Source organism: Aquarana catesbeiana, linkage group LG05, assembly GCF_042186555.1.
Source record: "Aquarana catesbeiana isolate 2022-GZ linkage group LG05, ASM4218655v1, whole genome shotgun sequence".
Taxonomy (NCBI): domain Eukaryota; kingdom Metazoa; phylum Chordata; class Amphibia; order Anura; family Ranidae; genus Aquarana; species Aquarana catesbeiana.
This window is the reverse complement of record NC_133328.1, coordinates 92525244-92546229: the sequence shown is the minus strand read 5'-3', so window position 1 is coordinate 92546229 and position 20986 is coordinate 92525244. Positions and strand designations below refer to the sequence as shown.

The window sequence follows — 20986 nt, the reverse complement described above, 5'->3', positions numbered from 1 at the left end:
AAGGACGTCAATTTTGTTTGGGTACAGAGTCGCATGGCCGCCCAATTGTCTGTGAAAGCGACGCAGTGCCGAATCGCAAAAAATGGTCTGGTCGTTAAGGGGGAAAATCTTCCAGTCCTTAAAGAAGAGTTCCCACAAAAAAAAAAAAATTAAAAGTCAGCAGCTACAAATACTGCAGCTGCTGACTTTTAATAATCGGACACTTACCTGTCCAGCGATGCAGGGGATAGAAGCCCTGCTCGTCTCCCCCTGCATTCGGCGGCGCCGGCATTGCAACTGTGGGCGCTCGGCTGTGGCTTCACAGCCGGGCACCCACTGCGCATGCACGATCAGCACCGCGTGCCGTGATTGGCCGCACAATCATATAGGACCTGTCACGTGTCCCATATGATTGACAAGAGGGAGGGGGCAGAGCTGAGACCTTCCTGCACCGAGGGGAAGTGATGTCACCAGCCCAGGCACTGAAGGAGGCAGACTACGAGGGACCCCCTAGAAACAGCCATTTAGATGTGAGTAAATAAAAAAAAAAATTCCAATTTTTTAATTTTTTTTTCTTTTAGGCACATTTATGCATTTTTTTTTTTTGGGGTGGAACACCACTTTAAGTGGTTAAAGTAAGTTGAAAAATATGAAATGAAAACAAAGGAATAAAGCCTAAAAAACAAAACGAATGCAGCCTCCATATCTAAGATTTGGTAGGCTGCAATATAATACATTTTTGTTTTTCAGTTTAATACCTCTTTAGGGTTAACAAAGTACATGTTGATGCTGTAGGTTGTCTGCAGTGTTTGCACACTAATTGGTTTAATTTGTTATCTGAAAATGTTCTTTGTACAAATTGTTACCAGTCAGGATCTGGTGTGGCACTATAAAGCGAACATTTCATGTCGTCAAGCCTTTTTGCTTTTTGGTAAGTCAGGCTATTTCAGATGAGCAATCTAAAATTGACTTCAGCCACAATATGAAACAACAGATCGCTGCAGCAGTTTCATCTATTCATATGGTTGCTCAGTGATAAATAATTCATCGATCCTTCAGTTAAAGTAGATATTTGTATTGTGCTCTTGTAAGGCCTCAGAAGCAGCATAGTTGTACCCTTATGTACTTCTAAAGTGCGTTTTGGCAGTGCAGCTAAATAGAGGCCTTTGTCTGGATTATTTGTCACCTCTCTAATACATTGGAGGCGTTAACTGATTTTAACTTTTAATTGGAGAGCCCCCACCTTCTTTTTTTTTTTTGCTATCATTTTGCTTCTTTTGTTTATACAAGCTCAACCACATAAACTTACACCTCCAAGCCTGGCAATCACATTGTATGCAAGATGAATAAGAAACCTACATCAAAAACAAGCAACGCAATAATATAATAGGTAGCTTACCATTATGCTCTTGCTGTTAGCCGGATCGGTGGGATAACCATTGTGTGCCTGATATACAGAATTATATCTCTATTTTTGTATTTTTGCTTTGTTTTTGTTACTTACAGCAAATAACCTAAATGTTAATGCGTGCTTTTAGTATTACATATTACATCGATTGCTTTACTGGAAGAACCGAGTAACATGTGAGTAATGATAGAAGGCATTCTACAAAAGAAGTTGTTTTTCAAAAATGATGTGTTTGTTAAATAGAAGGTCATAATAAAAGAAGAGATTCTCCCGAAAGGCTTTTTTTTCCTTTTTGAGTGGTAAGGTGCATGGTTCAGTCTCTTCATGCTTTTCCCCTGTTATTTTTGATGCACTCTAGACATAGCCTTGATAATCTGATATCCTGGCTATTTGTGTCACCAGCCAGTGCATTTGCCATATATTTCTTCATGGCAGAGCACCGGAAACAGCGCCATCTACTGGATTAGAAATAGAGCATTTACAAAGCGGCTTTCAGCATATCACAGCTATGGTGGTGGTGTGGGTGTGTGGGTGGGTTGGGGGGTCTGAACAGCCAATGAGGAGAGTAAGGGAGTGGGGCCGGGCTGCGGTTTTGTGTCTCAATGGACAGAGGGAGCTGCGGCTTGGGTGCCCCCATAGTAAGCTGTTTGCTGTGAGGGCACTCAACAGGAGGGAGGGGCCAGGAGGAGCGAAGAGGGATCCGAGAGGAGGGGGATCTGGGCTGCTCTGCACAGAGGAGGTAAGTATAACATGTTTGGTTTTTTTAAATATAAAAAGCTGAATTCCAGTGTATGGCAAATTTTACACAGTTGCATTGGTCCAGCTTGGACTTGCCTCTCCACCTCAACCATTCAGAGAACACTTTATATTAATTTAAAATGCAAAGTGTTCTCTGAATGGTGCCCGTGTTGAGTGTGTAACTTCCTGTGTTCACAGTGGGGCATGGAAGCCGCTTAGCATGGGACCCAGAAGCTAGTGGAGATCATGTTAGTAGTGGTGCCTACTATAGTAATTCCAGCTTCCATGAGGATCCCACAGGTATGGCACATACATAGTTACCTAGGTCTAAACTGGCCCAATGTAAAAATTGCCATACCTCAAACTCTTCTTTAAATGGACTGCTTGTTTTTCATGGATACGCAAGAATATTGACATTTACCCAAACCATTAGTATAGTATCATTTCACTAATACAAAAAGTGATACAAAATCTCTGTGAAGCGAGGAGAAATCCATTCAGTTGTCACTGGAATCTGCAACATTTCAGATTTCCTATAGGATAAATAAGGAGGGATAACTTCCCAGCACATAACAATACAAATAGCAATACAAATCTGAGGTTTAACACTTGCACACCCAATCAAAAACTAAAATAAAGATTTTGACTGTGGATGTATTTTAAGGTAGAACTAAAGCCAACTCTTTTTTTTAAATCTTAGATGGAGTAAGGGAGGGTTACAACTGTCGTAGTATTTTGCCATCTGTGTCCCATTGGGGAGATTTCCCTTCACTTCCTGTCCCGCTGCTTCAATGGGAAATCCCTCCAAAGTGAGGGAATCTCAGGATGTCACAGGGGTCACCAGAACTAGTCTTCCCACTGGAGGCTTTCGCTTCTATTCATTCCTGATGAAGACTCAAAATTTGGGTTTTCCTTTTACTTTCACTTTTGATGATAACAGTAAACAGGACAAATAGAGAGGGTAAATCTCCCTAAAGGGGACACAGATGGCAATAATACCTACCAGGCGTCCTAATCCCTCTCTACTTTATCCAAAACTTAAAGTGGTTGTAAACCCTTACATATACCTAGTGAAGTGACTAGCCTCAGGTGATACGCAGAGATTTAATACATCCTCCTACATAAGTTATACCTGTTTATCTGCTGCGATTTCTCCTGTACAACCATCTACAACACCCAGATCAAATGATTTTTTTTCAGAGGCAGAAAGTAGGGGGCAGGGATCTGACATCATACACACTGCAGAGTGTAGAACACAGAGCTGAGTGTGATCTGAGAGCTGATTGGAGGAGGTTGACATGCCCCTTTCTTCACAGGCTCAAAAAAATATAGAGCTGAGCATATGAGTCATCTGCTGTGTGACGGAGGGGGGCGGGCCATATCCCAGGACTCCAGGAGGCTGTTGTTGGCTAAAGCCCGGTACACACAATGAGATTATCATCGAATCTGAAGAGTTTACTAAATTCTCGTACGACAGAACAAAAATTTGAAAGTGATGTCATGTGTTGTAATGCATTTGTATTGCATTTTCAAACGACAGCTGTACTGATTAAATGAAAATCGTACGATCTGGCATCATACAAAACAATTTTTCGTGCATGTCCAATCAAATAATATTAGATGAACTGCCCTGATCGGCTCTTGAAAGCCCTGTACTAACGATCCGATTATCGTACAATCTCTTCGAAAGGTTATCGTACAATTGCTCCAATTATCGTACAATCGCTTTGTACGATTCTGATCATGTGTACCGGGCATTAGTGTTCTATCAGTGAGATAGCAGAGATAGCAGAGGGAGGAGAGATCAGAGAAGAACCAGAGTTGGTGCTTTGGATTCAGGCTAGTACACACTATAGTGGGGTGTGCGTTCTTCATGTTGATATGTCTGAAGTTTACAACCACAAGTTTTGCTTTTAGTTATACTTTAAAGTCAAACTAAACATACACTGTTTAATTTACATTATGCCTTCTCTTTCTGTATGTGGATGATGACACTGAAATTATTTTAATAAAAAAAAAATAATCTAAGTAATTTTTTTCCTAGTTAATATACAGCTGTCACATGGCCCAGTTCTTTTTCAGCTTGTCAGTAGGGAAACATAAGCAGAAGGAGTTTCTAATCCTCTACTACTAGTCACATGTTCAAAAAAAAAAACAAAAACAGCCTTTCATATACAGAGTAAAAATAAATAATTCATATCAATAAACTGTTTTAAATCATACAAATAATATATTTGAAATCAAATCTTTATTATTTTTGGCAATAACATAGTGTGGGAAAATTTCTGCCAATCACAGGCTATGTCACATCCCTCCAGTCTGTGTCTATGGGTGTGTATGTGCTTAGAATAACAGGAAGGTGAAGCCTCCATAAATCTACATCTCCTGACCCAATTATGTTTAGCCGGTTAGTGGGCATGGAGGAGGAGGGAGGGAGTGGGCTGTCATTTACCACTAGGTATACGCCCACAAGTATGACTCTATAGTCACATGGTGCTGAGATGTGATAGAGAGGAAAGTAGAAAATATACTGAAAACTGAGCATGTGCACTATCTGCCAGCACTGCTCTGCAAAATCGTCAACTGCGGTTTCATGACACTTTAAGCCTATATTTCATATTTCATATATTTCAGATGAAATATGTTTGAATGGTAGTTATAGAGTGAAAAGTCTCCTGTCAACCAGGGCCGGTGCTACCACTAGGCATGGCTGTCTAGGGCGCCTGGCAATTGGTGTTCCTACTTTCTTCTCTCTACAGCAAGCAACTAAGTCTCAGCATCAGCAGGCAGCCGCCGCTTCGTTTGCACATAGTGTCAGAGGCACAGTGGCCGCGGAGGACTGTGTCTGTGTCCCGACTCCCGAATAAATGGAAGCAAGCAAACATTCATTGATGGACACTGGTATGGCTGCATTGATGGGCGCTGGTGTGGCTGAATTTGATAGGCGCTGATCTGGCTGCATTTGATGGGTACTGGTGAGGCTGAATTGATGGGCGCTGGTAAGGCTGCATTGATGGGTGCTGGTAAGGCTGCATTGATGGGTGCTGGTGAGGCTGCATTTGATGGGCACTGAGGTGGCTGCATTTGATGGGTGCTGGTGAGGCTGCATTGATGGGCGCTGGTGAGACTGCATTGATGGGCGCTGGTGAGGCTGCATTTGATGGGCGCTGGTGAGGCTGCATTGATGGGCGCTGGTGAGGCTGCATTTGATGGGCGCTGGTGAGGCTGCATTGAAGGGCGCTGGTGAGGCTGCATAAATGGGCGCTGGTGTGGCTGCATTTGATGGGCGCTAGTGAGGCTGCATTGATGGGCACTGGTGAGGCTGCATTGATGGGTGCTGACGTGGCTGCATTTGATGGGTGCTGGTGAGGCTGCATTGATGGGCGCTGGTGTGGCTACATTTGATGGGCGCTGGTGAGACTGCATTGATGGGTGATGGTGAGGCTGCATTGATGGGCGCTGGTGAGGCTGCATTGATGGGCGCTGGTGAGGTTGCATTTGATGGGCGCTGGTGAGGCTGCATTGATGGGCGCTGGTGAGGCTGCATAAATGGGCGCTGGTGTGGCTGCATTTGATGGGCGCTAGTGAGGCTGCATTGATGGGCACTGGTGAGGCTGCATTGATGGGTGCTGAGGTGGCTGCATTTGATGGGTGCTGGTGAGGCTGCATTGATGGGCGCTGGTGTGGCTACATTTGATGGGCGCTGGTGAGGCTGCATTGATGGGCGCTGGTGAGGCTGCATTTGATGGGCGCTGGTGAGACTGCATTGATGGGCGCTGGTGTGGCTGCATTTGATGGGCACTGGAGAGGCTGCATTGATGGGCACTGCTGAGGCTGCATTGATGGGCGCTGGTGAGGCTGTATTTGATGGACACTGGTGAGGCTGCATTTGATGGGCGCTTCATTAAAAAGGTGGGATATACATGGGCAGGGCAAAGAAGGTGGAGTCGGGGATGGAGCCGGGGGGGGGGGGGGGGCGGCAAAATGAGGTTTCGCCTAGGGTGTCAAAAATCCTTGCTCCAGCCCTGCTGTTACCTGTAGGCACATGACTACTGTGCCTAATAGTAAAGGGTAATAACCCCCTGAGTATAATATAACCGTGCTTACACCTTGATAAGTCTCTTCATAGTGGGTGACAAATACATCTACTACTGACACAAACAAGTTTCAAAAGAACTTCTGTAATATACTGAAATTGCTGGTTTTAATAATATGAAAAAAACATTTTACAAAAAATGACATTGTAATATCTAATGTCCTTCACAAACTGTTGCACAAATAAACCGAAATAATGTCATACATCACTGGCGCTGAAATGTATAATTTGTGCACAATACTACCAACTCGGAGACATATGAATTGAAGCTTATCTCTGAAGGATACTTCCATCAAAAGGCAACACTATTATGACACTGACTACATGCTTGTGAGTTTGACAGTAGAGGAGGAAAGGTTATTCAAAATGGAATTCTTTTATTTATATGACACCCTTTATATGTTGACATTGTATATATACAGCCTATTGTGATCAAAGGTCAATACAATAAACTAGAAAATGAAAGCTAAAGCTGGGCATATGCAGGCGGGTCTTTTGTTAGAGGTGACTAAACCTTTGAAGATGATCTCCAGGCCAACAGCTAAAATACACAGATAAATACTTGTATAAGAGTTGTCTTACCTGCCAAGGGCTTTGTATTTCTGTTATTTCATTCCTGAGATCTGCAGAAAAGTAATGCCCTGCCTGGCAGACGGGGTGCTCTGTTGCATTTTCACTTTCACTTACAGGCCTCCTCTCCACACCCACTCTGTGACTGGGCTCTGAATAGAGAAGTAGCACGCCTGAGCTCATCTTTCAGTCACTCTGCTGTCTCTTACTCACCCTGCTCCTTGCACTGCAGCACAACTGACTAGCTCCCTGTGCTGTTTCTCCCATCCCTTCTCTTAGCTATGCTGTACAGACATTGCAAGAGGCTATTGCAAAGTAACATTCAGGTGTTTACACTGCTTACATTTTAAAAAATAACATTCAGTGATGCATTAACCACTTCTGCACCACCCTGTAGCAGATATACTGCTACAGAACGGTCCCCCTGTGCAGGCACATGTATATATACAGTATATGTGATTCTGCACTTTGGCCTATAGGGGTCGCCACCAGCGGGCGCTTCTGCTGTGCTTAATCACCGCAGAACCCGATCTGTGGGTGCCGAGCACTGGATGTCCGCTGGCACCCGCACATCGTTGGGCAGAGACTCATAATGGAGCTCTGTCTATGTAAACAAGACAGCTCTCTGTTCTGACAGGGGGGAAGGGATGGATTTTGTGTCTCTGCAAAGCAGGGAATAAAACTAATCTCTTCCCCTAGTAAAAGCAGCACATACAGTACACAAAAACACTGGCTAGGCACACAGTTAACCCTTTGATCGCCTTAGATTTTTAACCCCTTCCCAGCCAGGCTCATTAGTACAGTGACAGTGCATATTTATAGCACTGATTACGGTATTAGTGTCATTGGTTTCTGCAATGTGTCTAAATTGTCAGTTATTATCTGATTGTTCGCCGCAATATCGCAGTCCCTCTATAAGTTACTGATCGCCGCCATTACTAGTAAAAAATATATAAATAAAAATTCCATAACTATATCCCATAGTTTGTAGACACTATAACGTTCGCGTAAACCAATCAATATACGCTTTATTGGGATTTATTTTTACCAAAAACAGCAGAATACATATTGGCCTAAATTTATGAAGAACTTTGAATGTTTTAAATGTTTTTATTAGATATGTTTTAGAGCAGAAAGTAAAAAATAATGTTTTTGTTTTTTTTAAATTGTCAGTCTTTTTTTGTTTATAGTGCATAAAAAATGTTAAATAAACGCACTGGTGATCAAATACCACCAAAAGAAAACTCGATTTGTGGGAAAAAGAGGACATACATTTAAATTTGGGTACAACGTTGCATGGCCACGCAATTTTTAGTTAAAGTAACGCAGTGCCGTATAGCGGAAAACAGCCTGTTCATGAAGGGGGTAAATCTTCAGAAGTCAAGTGCTTAAAGATGAATTTCAGGTATGGTATATTTTTACACAGATACATTGGTCCAGATTGGATTAATGTAACTAAGTATATATCATACTTGATCAATGCCCCTAGAATCTGAGTTACTGAAGTAGACATTTTTATTCCACTTTGTCCAATCAGAGAATGGCTAAGAAAACTATATACTGTGAGGCTGGATGTCAAAGATACTAAAAATTGATTTAGGGTTTGCACCCACTATAAAAAAAAGCCCTTACTTTTAAACTGGTCACCCAAAATAAAAAATATGTATAAAAGTGACTATTTAGTTATAATCATTTTGGTACAAGCACAATTGCTTGCTTAAAAGAACATAACTACATAAATTTGTTGTCATCAATTGCTCCCTTTATCCCAGACAGACAGCTCTATTATAGTTCTGCTCTGTTGTTTATGATGCATTTTTGTCTTGTATTTAACATCTGTTGATAGGTCACAGATGGAACGACCTTGCTACAAGATTATTGACTTGTCGTCCTGCTTGTATTTGACAATCAATCATCTGGCATCCTTCTCTAGGTTGTTTGTTTGCTTTCACCTAAATGTATTAGAACGCTATTTGCATGGAATATAGAAGGCTTTGCTGCTAAAATAATTATTGAAGGTTGGCAAACAGCAGAATTTAAACAGTGTGATGTGTTGTAGGGATGTTTTGGGTTATAATTTTCCCATAAAGCTTACCTCCTAACTTTCTGATAAAATAGTCCAAGATAAATGTAATTGTTGAGAAAAAAAAATCATATAAAAAAAGCCAACACATTTTGGGGGCAACACCATTTCACCTTCATCAGGGCTCAGCCCAGGATAAAATGAGGATGGGCTCAGAGAAACCAGTAACTTCACAGATCTATATTAGACCAAAAGGGAAAAGATCTGTTTTGTGTTGATCTATATTAGACCTGACACTAGTTGCTTCTCAGCATGAGTTTCTCTGAGCCCATCCAAGTTTTAACCTTCCTAGCAAATGGTGTCAGGTTGTTTCTCCATAAGGAGAGTTCAAGTACTGAGCCAACAGAGATCTGTGAAGTCACTGGCTTCTCCAAGTCCATGCTAGTTTTATTCTGTGTTGAGCACCGATGAAGGGGGTATAGTATTGCCTTTAAAAAGCGTTGGCTTTGTTTGTGACTTTTTATCAACAATTACAATTATTTCGGACTCTTTTATCCAATTTTGGTCTGGTGCATCTTTGTGTATTTGTATGGGCTAATTCAGATTGTCAGCATTTACCAAAAAGCTGAAATATCAGTTATATGAGGACTAACCCTTTAAAATGTGAGCTTTCTCTATATAGTAATAAAATCAGTTATGAAAAAGATCATAGATAACAGAAAGAGCCATTTCCTTACAATTGACCTATATGTTAGAGGGAAGTTTATGTTAAAGAACAATTCCAGGCAACACATGAAATAGATCAGAGAGTTCTTAATTCTATCCTGCTGGGACTGGATTATCATTGCTGGAATGTGTAGGCACAAATTGGTGCCTATTATATCATCTGTCTGCTAGAATTTACTCTTTTACATTTACCAGTTTCTTGTTCTACTGGTCTTTATCTGGTTTAAAATACTTGTAGAGGGTAAACATACCTTTATTTGAGATAATTGCATTTCTGCTCTGATGAGAAGAGAAACTGTGTAGCCAATAACCATATAAAAAATATACCTCTGCTGTCTATAGCCTTGTGTGCTGAACAATACAGCCATTCTCAAATGCTATCCAGCCAATGGTGCAAAAAATCCACTCAATTTATCCTAATTCTAATTTACTGTAACCCATTAGGCGTTTTACAGAATCAACAGATGACTGAAAAAAGGGCGTGGGGTGGACTGGTCAAGGTCGCTGATAAGGCAGTACAACTGGTCCTGTTTTACTGGGCCCAGGCCTCATCAGCTAAACGGGGGGGCCTGGGGCAGCTTTATTGTTCATTCCTGCAGAAATCAATACATTGATTTTACTAGACCACACCCCCGCTCATATTTGCTTACCATGATTTAAATTACATTCCCCTGTGCTCCATCATGTCTACAGAGGGGCCCAGGAGGTGGGAGAAGAGGAGGGACGATTTTTTTACATTTTCAGGGCATAGGCGTATAAAGTCAGTGCTGATTTTCCGCTGCACCTCTGGGGTGTGGAGGAGGGGTTGGGGGGGCCCATCAGGAAGGCTGTACAGGGCCCCATGACTTCTAATAGCATCCCTGGGGCTGATGCTTGTAAAAAGAAGCTGAAGTACTGAGCAGGTAGGCTATGCTTCCTGTATGCATCTCAAGAAGCGTACCTTTATCCACTTCAATACCGGGCACTTTCACCCCCTTCCTGCCCAGGCCAATTTTCAGCTTTCAGAGCTGTCGCACTGTAAATGACAATTGAGACACTGTACTAAAATGACATTTTTATAGTTTTTTGAGACAGATAGAGCTTTCTTTTTTTTGTGGTATTTAACTACCACTGGGTTTTTTTTTTTTTGCTAAACAAATGAAAAAAGACCAATAATTTTGCAAATAAGTAATTTTTCTTTTCTTCATTGATGAGCGCTGATGAGGCTGCACTGATGGACACTGATAAGGCGGCACTGAAGGGCACTGATAGGCGGCACTGATATGCTGCACTGATGGACACTGATATGTTGCACTAAATGACACAGATATGTGGCACTGATGAGGCTTCACTGATGAGGCTGCACTGATGGACACTGATGAGGTGGCACTGATAGGCACTGATAAGCTGCACTGATGGGCACTGATGAGGCTGCACTGATAAGGCGGCACTGATAGGTAGCACTGACAGACAGGACTGATGGACATTATTATTCTGCACTGATGGACACTGATAGGCTGCACTGATGAACACTGATATTCTGCATTGATGGGCACTGATGGGGCTGCACTGATAATCAGGGCACAGATGATCAGTGGCCTGATTATCAGTGTAAATGTCCCCTGTAACTGGAAAGCCGTTTATCGGCACATTGTGAAGGATGTTATATGGTGTCCACTCAGGATGGCAAAGCCCCCGCTCAGCCATCAATCTGCTATAGGTTGGGCAGGAAGGTGTTAACAGTGTTGCTGGGTTGGATAAACTCCAAGTGTTCCTAGAGTTGAAATACTTACCTTCTCTGGAGAAATTTTTGCTCCAGATACTCTCTATTACTACACATACACACATAGGCCTCAATATTTGTTTGTGCGATCTTCACAGAAAACAAGGATCAGAGTTCAGATTAACTGATTCTGACATTCAGTAGAAATTACATGACCAAATGCCTAAACATTCAGTCACATGACCACATTTTTTCCAGAAAATGTTGGTATTTCAATCCTTTTATTACTCTTCATTTACCCAGCTAGTTAAGGTACCCACCATTATAATAATGTTTGAGTCTCACTGCACTTTCAGGCAGTAACAGTAGGGTGCTGTAGAAAAAAGCCACCAACTTGACCTCCATTACTTCTGATTACCATAACAGAAAACTTATTTGTTGCCAAGGATTACTGAACATTGTACTGCCTTTTGAAATAAGCCATAAAGTTTATAAACCCTATCCAACAGTCTTTGGGCAGAGGTCCATATGACAATTGATTTGAAGCTCCATTACCTTTCAGGAGAGACGTGGATTTAGAGTTTGTTGTCCTTGTTGTTCAGAGTTGATGGTTTGATATTTGTTCCTGGACTATTTCTGTAGTGTAGTGTCCCTGCTCTGTGAAAAATTCTTTTTTTGTTTTCCAGGGCGAGATGATCTTTGCTGTGGAGCTGCTCATCAGAGCATATCCTGTAATATCAAAGTGTTTGGCTGTAGGTTTCAGCTGGATGCCGCACTCATAGAAGAATCAGTGATGGTCTATTGACTTCTTGTAAATGTTTTATGCTAGGCATGCACTTTTATTAGGACTGTGCTATCATTGGAAGGTATCTTTGATAATGAGTGTTCTAGGAAACATTTGATGGATTGGATCCATTCCTCACCTTACATTCTGATACAACTCCAGCAGTGTGGTATATTGAGCTACTATAAATGTTTAATCTAGTATACTGTTCATAAAGGAAGACTCTGGTTAGGATGGGAACCGCTGGTAAATTTTTATAGTTTCAAAGTCTATGCACATTGTTTTTATTTGTTTGAGAACTGCAACTACCACTACTACTACTAAGGGTTAGACATTCTTTTTTCAGCAGATGTAGTCATTTTTGCAGTCAGAGCATTCGCATTGTATGGAATATGAAGAACCAGAAGTTGGACTGAACTTTATTGTTTGCTAGTAAATATATACAGTATCTTCTTTTTTATGTATTATGGTGAGGATAGTACAGAGAATAGTTAAGACCCCTGTTATATTTCTTCCTGTGGCCCAGTGGGGAGATTTTCTATTGTTTCCTGACTCAGAAACAATTGGGTACTATCAGTGATTTTTTTAAATTTGCACTAACATCAACAATTTTTCAAGAAAAGCTTTCGGGTATGTCCTCTTCTTAAGGTTCCGTTCACATCTAGGCCTCCCGAATCACGGCAAATCGCAGGACGCCCTTGTGATCCCCGTCACTTCCAATGACACCCCAATTTAGGTGCAATTTTGCTGAGATTATTGCCTGATGAATCGTGGTAAAATAATGTAAACAGAATCACGGGACACCTTTTGCCCAAAAGAAGATTGCAATCGGGGTGCAATTGGAAGTGACGGGGATTGCAAGGCCGACCCGACAATTTGCCTCGATTTGGGATCACGGGTAAAGTCGCGGTGATTCTGCCCGCGATCCGGGACGCCTAGATGTGAACTGAGCCTCTGGGTCGGAGCAGTACTAATTCACAAAGGTTTTAGCAGAATCCTAACTCAGAGATAGAACAGGAAGTAAGAAAAGTAGAGGAGATCATTCCAAAGCTTGGAGATATCCCCTCTTAGAAAGAGCAGGTTTTCCAATCGAAAGATTGAAAGATTTACCCTCACAACCTGTTTCTGTGATAACTCAAAGGTGTTGCCTTTCCCATTTTTTTCTGCACCAGAGACAACGGTCACCAGGACAAAATCTCATAGACACTGTACTCATTTAAAATTTTTATCATTTTTTTAAACACAAACAGAGCTTCCTTTTGGTGGTTTTTAATCACCACTGTTTTTTTTTATTTTTTGCTAAATAAATGAAAAAAAAAGACTAACAATGTTGAAAAGTGTTTTTTTTTGTTTCTGTTATATAATTATAGTTATATAATTGTGCAAATACATAATCTTTTTTAATACATTTAGGCCAAACTGTATTCTACTACATTTATTTGGTGAAAATAAACCAGATCAGAGTTTATTATTTAGTCTTTAAGAAAGTTATAGAGTGCACAAACTATGGTATACTGTGTATATCTGAAAATGGATCACTCCTGATGTACCTACAGCCTTTCTCGTTTCTTGAGGCCCCAAAATGCCAGGACAGTACAAAAAACTTCTAAATGACCCCTTTTTGGAAAGTAGAAAGTCCAAGGTATTTAGTAAGAGGTGTGGTGATTTTTTGAAGCTGTAATTTTTTTGTTACAATTTTGTGGAAAATGAAGGAATTAAGAAAAATAGTTTTTTTTTTTTTTTTTTTTTTTTACATACTGTCACCAGTACAGTACAGTGTCATCATAAAACTGGTGAAAGTGATTATGATTTTTTTAAATATTTTTTTATACACATTATGATTGCTTATACCAGTGAATTTCACTGTTATAAGCAACCATTTTTTCTAAATGAAATTGATTTATTCAGTTTTTACTATTGCAGTTAACTGTGATTGGTTACAGCTAATCACATGGTGCAGATGGGCTGTTATTGGCACGGTCTGTACCATGTGATCACTGTGACCAATCACAGAGATCAACACAATTGAACACAATAGCATCAATCAAAGCCATTCGTTATGTACAATTATCATGTAATCTGCTGTGATCACAGCGACCACATAGTACTGGCAGCAGGTACATAGTTTCGGTGGACACAGCAGGTGACAGATCATGCCGCAGCATGGCCCATTTCGGGAGGACGTCATATGATGTCCACCCAGAAGACAAATGTCAAACGAATGTCAAACTGTTAAACGTACACTTTAGAAATATATATATTTTTTCTTTTAAGTCAAATAAATATGAAAAATTGCATGTTAACAATTTTATATTCTCATTTTTAACAAGTAGGTTATACTCTAGGCTCATTTTCATATGTTGTCAATGTTCCACTTTGCTGAAAAAGCCTGTTGTTTACGCAGCTCAATTGCTAAAGTTTATGCACAAAACGGAATGAGTCAGAGCAGTGACTCTGCTCCCTTTCCTCTTGCTGTCTTCAGAAATGAATCTACAAAGTACCAATTAGAAACTCTCTAAAAGGAAACACATTTGCTGTGCTTTCTTTTTAGAGAACCCGTAAACCTCTGGGAATCCCATTTCATGGGTGCACCATGTAAGACATGTTTTTTTTTCTTTTTGCAAATCACCATTTGATATCGTTCAAAAAAGTAAAACATCTTATGACATTTAAAAATGTCTGGCATGAAATAAATTAATTAATGCATTAAATAGACCTAAGAACATTATAGTCTCCCTTCCATTGAGCCTTTTTTTCCTTATCCACTTATTTAGACTTTGAAATAAATGGAAAGTATATTTACGACGCATTGGATGCATTAAACACTTTTCTCTCTTGTTACATAAATGTACTAGATTTCCTAATGAAAGCCTATTGTCTACCTGAAGGTCTTTGGGTATTTATCTGCTATAGAATATTTTATATCATTCTGGATAATATATTTATGACATTCTTTCAGCTGTTTTCTTTTCAGATTGAGTTAACCTAGTTTAGTGGCTAATGTGCTATCAATGTTGTGAGTCCTTAGAAGTGGAGAGGAGCAGGAGAGAGCTTTAAAGTCCAGACTATGAATGAAATAAATGCCTTTGATCTCTGGGCCCATTGGGGAGTCCAGGAAGAAATTTACAGGTATGTGCAGGCACCTCTGGGAGCTATCATTTCATTTTTACTAACAGTCTAGACAGTTTAGTCTAACAACTAGTTGTCTTTAATACCCAGTACTTCTGGGTATGGAGGTGCATGTCAATCACTTTTCTTCCTCTCATGTGAGGAGCTTGGTGGTTGGGTAAGCACTGTCATGTGAGGGTAGGAAAAGTATCCTTAGCTCTGTGTGAGCTGGAGAAATTCTAAGTTCATACAGTTCCCCTTTTCCTCATTTTTAGTGAGCAAGCAAAGGAAATGTATGTACACTATATTACCAAAAGTATTGTGATGCCTGCCTTTACACGCACATGGACTTTAATGGCATCCCAGTCTTAGGCCGTAGGGTTCAATATAGAGTTGGCCCACCCTTTGCAGCTATAACAGCTTCAACTCTTCTGAGAATGCTGTCCACAAGGTTTAGGTGTATGTCTATGGGAATGTTTGACCGTTCTTCGATGGTATTCCATCACCAGTGTGTTTTTTATTTTTTGCACTATAAACAAAAAAAACAATATTTTTTACTTTTTGCTATGAAACATCCAATAAAAACATACAAAAAATCAAATTTGTGTATAAAAATTGCGCTAACAACAAAAACAACAAATAGGTGAAAAATAGCTGCAACTATCCAGTGTTATACGACACAAATCAGAATAAAAAATCAATAAAGTCGCGCTAACATAAGTGTGATAGAAACTGCAAAATTGAGTGTTTCAAATATTAATGACATAAATACCTCAATAATACGTACAGAGGTTATACACCTTGGATCAAAAACGTGCAAACATAAATTAATTCAAAAATGTCCATACAGTGCACGTACGGGGAAATTAAATAATGAAAGTTTAAATAGAAAAGTCCATAAAGTGAAAAAACGAATTCCAAAGTGATGAGTGATATAAATTTTCATAAAGTGCCAAGTGCATTGATGGGACCTCCACCTAAGACAAACACTGCCACTTACCAGAAGGCGATGATCCCTTATTACAGGGGACCACGCTAAGCAGATGGCTGCAACCCCAGCCCGGGATCTCACGGGCAAGCACCAGATATCTCCACGTCCCTGGGGATCCTCACCATCAGTCACAGCAGGATGATGTAATTACCAAGAAATAAAATACATAAAGTGCTCCACATAGCGTAAATCCTTTTAGATTTATTGAGTAAATAAAAGTCAAATGGACACTTACAATTGGACGGTATAAAAACAGCAAAACAGATAGGAAAGCCGGCCGGCTTCGGATCAGCCAGTAACTTCCGGGACTAGACGCACAGCGGTGACTTCAGGAATGGCTCCTTCTCCCTATGTCATTTCGTCACTAGGGGACGTGGTCACGGTAGGGAGGAGGAGGAGCCACGTCCTGACGTCACCTTCGCCTTCTGGTAAGAGGCAGTGTTTCTCTTAGGTGGAGGTCCCATCAATGCACTTGGCACTTTATGAAAATTTATATCACTCATCACTTTGGAATTCGTTTTTTCACTTTATGGACTTTTCTATTTAAACGTTCATTATTTCATTTCTCCGTACGTGCACTGTATGGACATTTTTGAATTAATTTATGTTTGCACGTTTTTGATTCAAGGTGTATTATCTCTGTACATATTATTGAGGTATTTATGTCATTAATATTTGAAACACTCAATTTTGCAGTTTCTATCACACTTATGTTAGCGCGACTTTATACAAAATCAAATTTGTTCGTAAATTTAGGCCAATATGTATTCTGCTACATGTTTTTCAGAAAAAAACCCCATTAAGCATATATTGATTGGTTTATGCAAGCGTTATAGTGTCTACAAACTTTGGTGTATATTTATGGATTTTTTTTTATACACTAGTAATGGCGCCGTTCAGCAATATATAGTGGGACTGCGATATTGAAGCAGACAATCGGACACTGACACTCTGCGGGAACCAGTGTCACTAATACAGTGATCAGTGATGAAAATTTGCACTGTCACTGTACTAATGACACTGGCTGGGAAGAGAGGGTTAAACATCTAGGGTGATCAAAGGGTTAACTTGTGTGCCTAGCCAGTGTTTTTGTGACATGTGTGTGCTGCTTTTACTAGTGGAAGAGATGGAAATGATTTCCATATATACTTAGTTACGTACATTGGCCCAATCAGGAATTCCTCTTTACCCGATTGACCTCCAGAAGATTTACCCCCCTTCATGACCAGGCCATTTTTTGCGATACAGCACTGCATTACGTTAACTGACAATTGTGTGGTACCCAAATAACATGTACCGGTATGTCCTTTTTTTCCCCACAAAATAGAGTTTTCTTTTGGTGGTATTTGATCACCAATGCCAAATATTTTGAACAAAAACAATACTTTTTACTTTCTGCTCTAAAACATATCCAATAAAAAATGTAAAAAAATCAAATTTCTTCATAAATTTTGGTCAATATATATTCTGCTACCTGTTCTTTAGTAAAATAATAAAAAATCCCAATAAGTGTATATTGATTGGTTTATGCAAGTGTTATAGCATCTACAAACTATGGGATATATTTATGGAATTTTAATTTTTTTTAATATTAGTAATGGCGGCGATCAGCAACTTATAGCGGGACTGCGATATTGCGGCAGACAATCAGACACTGACATTTTGCGGGAGCCAGTATCACTAATGCAGTGATCATCGATAAAAATTTGCACTGTCACTGTACTAATGACACTGGCTGGGAAGAGGGTTAAACATTTAGGGTGATCAAAGGGTTAACTGTGTGCCTAGCCAGTGTTTTTGTGATATGTGTGTGCTGCTTTTACTAGGGGAAGAGATGGAACTTTTTTCCTGCTTTGAAGGAAAACAACATCCATCCCTTCTCTCCCTGTCAGAACAGAGATCTGCCTCATTTACATAGGCAGATCTCAGTTCTGTATGTTTTTATTGACGATCAGCGGGTGCCAGAGGACATCCAGTGCCCGTCACCCACAGATCAGTTTCTGTTGTGAGTAATCCCAGCAGAAGTGGCCTGCCGGCGGCGAGTTCCCCCTGGATGTGGAAGTGTCGAATCATGAATAGATACGTGATCCTGCACAGGAGAGCCGCCCTGTAGCAGTAATTCCGCTATAGGGCTGATGGCAAGTGGTTAAAAATGAATTGGATAACGTTTTCAATTTGTGGTACTCAGATAAACTTTAGTTTAATAAAGGTGATTAACAAACCCAAAAAATTTTTCCATTTTAAAAGATGTTACTGGAGAAGACAAGTGAATTTTGTATGTGTAGGAGGGAGCTGTACTCAGGCTGTAAGGTCCATTTAGTTCTGTTGTATGTTGTTGGCCTTCAGATATCTAAAAAGAGCACCAAGAATTTCACAAGTAAATGTAATAATTCCCAGCTAAGGCTCGATCAGCAGTAGGGAGGGAGAGGCAGCCGCTTGGGCATTCATTTCCTGTTACAAATGACTTGAAGTGCAATTTAAGCTTCTCTGCTATGAAGTGAGGCTGCTGGATGGAGAATCAGCGCACTCTATCATACATGACATATGGCATCTTGTACACATGTGGAGATGTATAAATCTGTACATTTATCAAAGGAACATTTTCTTCTTCAAACACAGAGAATTAAGACAAAAGCATGAATATTATCTGCCTGAGCTCACAGGAATTATGCTAACAAGTGTCCAGGGGATACTAAGGATTTTAGATACATTTTGTTCTGTATCCTAAAATACCTGCTAAAATGATTTCTTGTTATAGTAAAGTAGTATTAAACCCTTCACAATAAAAGTTAATTTCCCTTTAGATACATTTTGTAAGTTGCAGAATACCTTTATTTTTTTCTTGATATAGCTTTTTAAAGGTGTATTTTCATTTTAAATATGTCCCTGCCTGCCTCTCATAGACTTTCTGCTAGTCAGTCAACAGCTTGTGAATGTTGTGAATGGAACAGACATCTTCAATCTTCTTACTATGGGGTTGATTTACTAAAACCGGAGAGTGCAAAATGTGGTGCAACTCTGCATAGAAAGCAGTCAGCTTCCTAATTTTTCTGTCAAAGCTTAATTGAAGCTGAAGCTGATTAGCTACCATTCACAGCTGCACCACATTTTGCACTCTAGTTTTAGTAAATCAACTCCTATGTGTCTGTGCACAGAGCAGCTTCCTGTCCTTTTGTAGTCCTGAGCAGGATCATACACAACTTTTGATGTTTGGGTGGCTATGCTCCCTTGCGGGGTCCCTACAGAATCGCAGCAAAGCCACCCAAACATCAAAAGTTTGTTTCAGCAATCCTTTAGCATGATCATGATATATATTGTCAAAAGTATTTGGACACCTGCCTTTACACGCACATGAACTTTAATGGCATCCCAGTCATAGTCCATAGGGTTCAATGTTGATTTGACCCACCTTTGCAGCTATAAGAGCTTCAACTCTTCTGGGAAGAATGTCAACAAGGTTTAGGGGTTTGTCTATGAGAATGTTTGACCGTTCTTCCAGAAGTGCATTTGTGAGGTCAGGCACAGATGTAGACGAGAACCCCTGGCCCGCAGTCTCCCCTCTAATTCATCCAAAGGGTTTTCTATCGGGTTGAGGTCAGGACTGAGTGAAAGCCAGTCATGTTCCTCCACCCCAAACTCACTTATCCATGTCTTTATGGACCTTGTTTTGTGCACTGGTCCAAATCATTTAGCCGAGGGGGATTATGGTGTGGGGTTGTTGTTCAGGGGTTGGGCTTGGCCTCTTAGTTCCAGTGAAGGGAACTGCTAAGGCATCAGCATACCAAGATATTTTGGACAATTTCATGCTCCCAACTTTGTGGGAACAGTTTGGGGATGGCCCCTTCCTGTTCCAACATGACTGCGCACCAGTGCACAAAGCAAAGTCTATAAAGACATGGATGAGTGAGTTTGGGGTGGAGGAACTTGACTAGCCTGCACAGAGTCCTGACCTCAACCCGATAGAACACCTTTGTGAGGAATTAGAGCGGAGGCTGTGAGCCAAACCTTCTCATCCAACATCAGTGCCTGACCTCACAAATGTGCTTCTGGAAGAATGGTCAAACATTCCCATAGACACACTCCTAAACCTTGTGGACAGCCTTCCCAGAAGAGTTGAAGCTGTTATAGCTGCAAAGGGTGGGCCAACTCAATATTGAACCCTACGGACTAAGACTGGGATGCCATTAAATTTTATGTGCGTGTAAAGGCAGGCACCCCAATACTTTTGACAATATAGTGTAGATGTGACTGTGAAAAAAAAAACTGACTTTAAGTTTAAATGTTTAGTCTCTAGGGTATAATATCACTTTAACATGAGTTGGCATACAAACATCTTGGAAACAGTTTAGTATGAAACAATTACATTACAGGTTACGTAAAAAGTCTAGTACTGTCTCTAGTGAGCTTAGAAAGAGCCTTTTTTTCAGCAGAGGCTAACCTTAGCTTGTGCAAACATTAGTAATGGGTTGGCGTTGGCAATCCTTTTAAATATTTACAGTAAAACTGTATGCAAACAATAAAATTCACAGCTATGAATTTAAAAAAAGCTATGTTTATAAAAGCGACTCATTCTGTGATAGCCAGGCATTGGCAACAGACAGAGGCTCCATTGATGGCTGAATGGGCTTGTGAATTAGACAGGATTGAGTTTTTGGAACATATGATCGCATGCGATGAGGACAAATCTGACTCACACAAACGTATGTGGATAGTATGGTCTCATTTCAGATATTTTTCTGACTTTGTCTCCTTTATCTCTACTAAATTCTGAAGTCCCAATCTTGTCCATCCTCCCCCAATGGTATTCCCTCTTCCTTCCCCCCTCCCATCCATTTTTGCGCTCCCTTCCTCCTCTTCTTTT

At 40.4% G+C, this 20986-nt stretch overlaps 1 protein-coding gene across 3 annotated transcripts in view; it reads left to right on the top strand.

Moving 5' to 3' along the window:
• DPP6 (dipeptidyl peptidase like 6) overlaps positions 1-20986 on the top strand; it is a 1451270-nt gene that overhangs the window by 601246 nt on the left and 829038 nt on the right. The gene's annotated exons all lie outside the window — the stretch shown is intronic.